Source organism: Mustela nivalis, assembly GCF_964662115.1.
Source record: "Mustela nivalis genome assembly, contig: HAP1_SCAFFOLD_143, whole genome shotgun sequence".
NCBI classification, from domain to species: domain Eukaryota; kingdom Metazoa; phylum Chordata; class Mammalia; order Carnivora; family Mustelidae; genus Mustela; species Mustela nivalis.
Window position 1 is genome coordinate 1,092,707 of NW_028136478.1, and position 6,461 is coordinate 1,099,167.

The window sequence follows — 6,461 nt, forward strand, 5'->3', positions numbered from 1 at the left end:
AATACAGAGAGGTGACAGAGACTTAGATCCAATGCAAAGATGAAAAAATCAATTGATGCCCAGGTAAAGGAAGAAGGAATGATTATGGCTAGGCAATCAGAGTGAACCCTCTACATAGAAAACGCCCGATGCGGGATTGAAAGCAGGGGCCTGGATACTCGCTGTACGTCAGAAAACATAGGAGATATCAGAGAGTCTCGAACCACAGAGATAGAACTGATAAAGATAAAAGCACCTAAAGAACTCCTGAAGAGAAGATTGGTAGGAGACTGTACACTGCAGCTCCATTCAGGATCCCATGATCTTACCTCCACAGGCTTTTCCAAAAATTCCAATGCTGTTTCAGTTCTCATCATTTGAATTCGGGTGGCCCTCCAAAGATAGGGTCCTTATTCAAAGGAGCGAGACTGATACAAAGTGAAGGTCAAGCAAACGTTAATATTGCACAAAGCATCGAGAATCATATTGACCGGTCAGGGCCTTCGTTTGCAAAGTGGCAACCCCTCCCAGCCTCAGAGACTAACATTTAATTTATTTTTTATTTTCAGCATAACAGTATTCATTATTTTTCACCACACCCAGTGCTCCATGCAATTCGTGCCCTTTATAATACCCACCACCTAGTACCCCAACCTCCCACCCCCCACCCCTTCAAAACCCTCAGATTGTTTTTCAGAGTCCATAGTCTCTCATGGTTCACCTCCCCTTCCAATTTCCCCCAACTCCCTTCTCCTCTCTAACTCCCCATGTCCTCCATGCTATTTGTTATGCTCCACAAATAAGTGAAACCATATGATAATTGACTCTCTCTGCTTGACTTATTTCACTCAGCATAATAATCTCTTCCAGTCCCGTCCATGTTGCTACAAAAGTTGGGTATTGGTCCTTTCTTTTTTTTTTTTTTTTTTTATAAACATATATTTTTATCCCCAGGGGTACAGGTCTGTGAATCACCAGGTTTACACACTTCACAGCACTCACCAAAGCACATACCCTCCGCAATGTCCATAATCCCACCCCCTTCTCCCAAACCCCCTCCCCCCAGCAACCCTCAGTTTGTTTTGTGAGATTAAGAGTCACTTATGGTTTGTCTCCCTCCCAATCCCATCTTGTTTCATTTATTCTTCTCCTACCCACTTAAGCCTCCATGTTGCATCACCACTTCCTCATATCAGGGAGATCATATGATAGTTGTCTTTCTCTGCTTGACTTATTTCGCTAAGCATGATACGCTCTAGTTCCATCCATGTTGTCACAAATGGCAAGATTTCATTTCTTTTGATGGCTGCATAGTATTCCATTGTGTATATATACCACATCTTCTTGATCCATTCATCTGTGGATGGACATCTAGGTTCTTTCCATAGTTTGGCTATTGTGGACATTGCTGCTATAAACATTCGGGTGCATGTGCCCCTTTGGATCACTACATTTGTATCTTTAGGGTAAATACCCAATAGTGCAATTGCTGGGTCATAGGGCAGTTCTATTTTCAACATTCTGAGGAACCTCCATGCTGTTTTCCAGAGTGGCTGCACCAGCTTGCATTCCCACCAACAGTGTAGGAGGGTTCCCCTTTCTCCACATCCTCGCCAGCATCTGTCATTTCCTGACTTGTTGATTTTAGCCATTCTGACTGGTGTGAGGTGATATCTCATTGTGGTTTTGATTTGTATTTCCCTGATGCCGAGTGATATGGAGCACTTTTTCATGTGTCTGTTGGCCATCTGGATGTCTTCTTTGCAGAAATGTCTGTTCATGTCCTCTGCCCATTTCTTGATTGGATTATTTGTTCTTTGGGTGTTGAGTTTGCTAAGTTCTTTATAGATTCTGGACACTAGTCCTTTATCTGATATGTCGTTTGCAAATATCTTCTCCCATTCTGTCAGTTGTCTTTTGATTTTGTTAACTGTTTCCTTTGCTGTGCAAAAGCTTTTGATCTTGATGAAATCCCAATAGTTCATTTTTTCCCTTGCTTCCCTTGACTTTTGCGTTGTTCCTAGGAAGATGTTGCTGCGGCAGAGGTCGAAGAGGTTGCTGCCTGTGTTCTCCTCAAGGATTTTGATGGATTCCTTTCGCACATTGAGGTCCTTCATCCATTTTGAGTCTATTTTTGTGTGTGGTGTAAGGAAATGGTCCAATTTCATTTTTCTGCATGTGGCTGTCCAATTTTCCCAGCACCATTTATTGAAGAGGCTGTCTTTTTTCCATTGGACATTCTTTCCTGCTTTGTCGAAGATGAGTTGACCATAGATTTGAGGGTCTATTTCTGGGCTCTCTATTCTGTTCCATTGATCTATGTGTCTGTTTTTGTGCCAGTACCATGCTGTCTTGATGATGACAGCTTTGTAATAGAGCTTGAAGTCCGGAATTGTGATGCCACCAACGTTGGCTTTCTTTTTCAATATCCCTTTGGCTATTCGAGGTCTTTTCTGGTTCCATATAAATTTTAGCATTATTTGTTCCATTTCTTTGAAAAAGATGGATGGTACTTTGATAGGAATTGCATTAAATGTGTAGATTGCTTTAGGTAGCATAGACATTTTCACAATATTTATTCTTCCAATCCAGGAGCATGGAACATTTTTCCATTTCTTTGTGTCTTCCTCAATTTCTTTCATGAGTACTTTATAGTTTTCTGAGTATAGATTCTGTGTCTCTTTGGTTAGGTTTATTCCTAGGTATCTTATGGTTTTGGATGCAATTGTAAATGGGATTGACTCCTTAATATCTCTTTCTTCTGTCTTGCTGTTGGTGTAGAGAAATGCAACTGATTTCTGTGCATTGATTTTATATCCTGACACTTTACTGAATTCCTGTATAAGTTCTAGCAGTTTTGGAGTGGAGTCTTTTGGGTTTTCCACATATAGTATCATATCATCTGCGAAGAGTGATAATTTGACTTCTTCTTTGCCGATTTGGATGCCTTTAATTTCCTTTTGTTGTCTGATTGCTGAGGCTAGGACCTCTGAGAATGATATTTGCGGTGGGTTTTTCATAGATGGCTTTGATGATATTGAGGTATGTGCCCTCTATCCCTACACTTTGAAGAGTTTTGATCAGGAAGGGATGCTGTACTTTGTCAAATGCTTTTTCAGCATCTATTGAAAGTATCATATGGTTCTTGTTCTTTCTTTTATTGATGTGTTGTATCACATTGACTGATTTGCGGATGTTGAACCAACCTTGCAGCCCTGGAATAAATCCCACTTGGTCGTGGTGAATAATCTTTTTAATGTACTGTTGAATCCTATTGGCTAGTATTTTGTTGAGTATTTTCACATCTGTGTTCATCAAGGATATCGGTCTATAGCTCTCTTTTTTGGTGGGATCCTTGTCTGGTTTTGGGATCAAGGTGATGCTGGCCTCATAAAATGAGTTTGGAAGTTTTCCTTCCATTTCTATTTTTTGGAACAGTTTCAGGAGAATAGGAATTAGTTCTTCTTTAAATGTTTGGTAGAATTCCCCCGGGAAGCCATCTGGCCCTGGGCTTTTGTTTGTTTGGAGATTTTTAATGACTGTTTCAATCTCCTTACTGGTTATGGGTCTGTTCAGGCTTTCTATTTCTTCCTGGTTCAGTTGTGGTAGTTTATATGTTTCTAGGAATGCATCCATTTCTTCCAGATTGTCAAATTTATTGCCGTAGAGTTGCTCATAGTATGTTCTTATAATAGTTTGTATTTCTTTGGTGTTAGTTGTGATCTCTCCTCTTTCATTCATGATTTTATTTATTTGGGTCCTTTCTCTTTTCTTTTTGATAAGTCGGGCCAGGGGTTTATCAATTTTATTAATTCTTTCAAAGAACCAGCTCCTACTTTCGTTGATTTTTTCTATTGTTTTTTTGGTTTCTATTTCATTGATTTCTGCTCTGATCTTTATGATTTCTCTTCTCCTGCTGGGCTTAGGGTTTCTTTCTTGTTCTTTCTCCAGCTCCTTTAGGTGTAGGGTTAGGTTGTGTACCTGAGACCTTTCTTGTTTCTTGAGAAAGGCTTGTACCGCTATATATTTTCCTCTCAGGATTGCCTTTATTGTGTCCCACAGATTTTGAACTGTTGTATTTTCATTATCATTTGTTTCCATGATTTTTTTCAATTCTTCTTTAATTTCCCGGTTGACCCATTCATTCTTTAGAAGGATACTGTTTAGTCTCCATGTATTTGGGTTCTTTCCAAACTTCCTTTTGTGGTTGAGTTCTAGCTTTAGAGCATTGTGGTCTGAAAATATGCAGGGAATGATCCCAATCTTTTGATACCGGTTGAGTCCTGATTTAGGACCAAGGATGTGATCTATTCTGGAGAATGTTCCATGTGCACTAGAGAAGAATGTGTATTCTGTTGCTTTGGGATGAAATATTCTGAATATATCTGTGATGTCCATCTGGTCCAGTGTGTCGTTTAAGGCCTTTATTTCCTTGCTGATCTTTTGCTTGGATGACCTGTCCATTTCAGTGAGGGGAGTGTTAAAGTCCCCTACTATTATTGTATTGTTGTTGATGTGTTTCTTTGATTTTGTTATTAATTGGTTTATATAGTTGGCTGCTCCCACGTTGGGGGCATAGATATTTAAAATTGTTAAATCTTCTTGTTGGACAGACCCTTTGAGTATGATATAGTGTCCTTCCTCATCTCTTATTATAGTCTTTGGCTTAAAATCTAATTGATCTGATATAAGGATTGCCACTCCTGCTTTCTTCTGATGTCCATTAGCATGGTAAATTCTTTTCCACCCCCTCACTTTAAATCTGGAGGTGTCTTCGGGCTTAAAATGAGTTTCTTGGAGGCAACATATAGATGGGTTTTGTTTTTTTATCCATTCTGATACCCTGTGTCTTTTGACAGGGGCATTTAGCCCATTCACATTCAGGGTAACTATTGAGAGATATGAATTTAGTGCCATTGTATTGCCTGTAAGGTGACTGTTATTGTATATGGTCTCTGTTCCTTTCTGATCTACCACTTGTAGGCTCTCTCTTTGCTTAGAGGACCCCTTTCAATATTTCCTGTAGAGCTGGTTTGGTATTTGCAAATTCTTTCAGTTGTTGTTTGTCCTGGAAGCTTTTAATCTCTCCTTCTATTTTCAATGATAGCCTAGCTGGATATAGTATTCTGGGCTGCATGTTTTTCTCGTTTAGTGCTCTAAAAATATCATGCCAGCTCTTTCTGGCCTGCCAGGTCTCTGTGGATAAGTCAGCTGCCAATCTAATATTTTTACCATTGTATGTTACAGACTTCTTTTCCCGGGCTGCTTTCAGGATTTTCTCTTTGTCACTGAGACTTGTAAATTTTACTATTAGGTGACGGGGTGTGGGCCTATTCTTATTGATTTTGAGGGGCGTTCTCTGAACCTCCTGAATTTTGATGCTCGTTCCCTTTGCCATATTGGGGAAATTCTCCCCAATAATTCTCTCCAGTATACCTTCTGCTCCCCTCTCTCTTTCTTCTTCTTCTGGAATCCCAATTATTCTAATGTTGTTTCGTCTTATGGTGTCACTTAATTCTCGAATTCTCCCCTCGTGGTCCAGTAGCTGTTTGTCCCTCTTTTGCTCAGCTTCTTTATTCTCTGTCATTTGGTCTTCTATATCACTAATTCTTTCTTCTGCCTCATTTATCCTAGCAGTGAGAGCCTCCATTTTTGATTGCACCTCATTAATAGCTTTTTTGATTTCAACTTGGTTAGATTTTAGTTCTTTTATTTCTCCAGAAAGGGCTTTTATATCTCTCGAGAGGGTTTCTCTAATATCTTCCATGCCTTTTTCGAGCCCGGCTAGAACCTTGAGAATTGTCATTCTGAACTCTAGATCTGACATATTACCGATGTCTGTATTGATTAGGTCCCTAGCCTTTGGTACTGCCTCTTGTTCTTTTTTTTGCGTTGAATTTTTACGTCTTGTCATTTTGGCCAGATAAGAGTAAATGAAGGGGCAAGTAAAATACTAAAAGGGTGGCAACAACCCCAGGAAAATATGCTTTAACTAAATTAGAAGAGATCCAAAATCGTGAGTGGGGAGAAAGGGGATAAAAAGAGGTTCAAAAAGGAAGAAAGAAAAAAAAAGAAAAGAAAAAAAAATTTTTTTTAAAAAAGAAAACACCTGAGAAAAATGTAAAAAAGAAAAAATATATATATTAGATAAACTAGTAAAAAATCGTTAAAAAAGAAAAAGGTAACAGTTAAAAAAAAAAAATTTTACCCGAAGGCGAGAAGAAAAAGAAAAAAAGAAAAAAAAATGAAAAAGAAAAAATTAAATTAACTGCAAGACTAAAAAAAAATCACAGGAAAAAAGCCATGAGTTCCGTGCTTGGCTTTCTCCTCCTCTGGAATTCTGCTGCTCTCCTTGGTATTGAAACCGCACTCCTTGGTAGGTGAACTTGGTCTCGGCTGGATTTCTTGTTGATCTTCTGGGGGAGGGGCCTGTTGTAGTGATTCTCAAGTGTCTTTGCCCCAGGCGGAATTACACCGCCCTT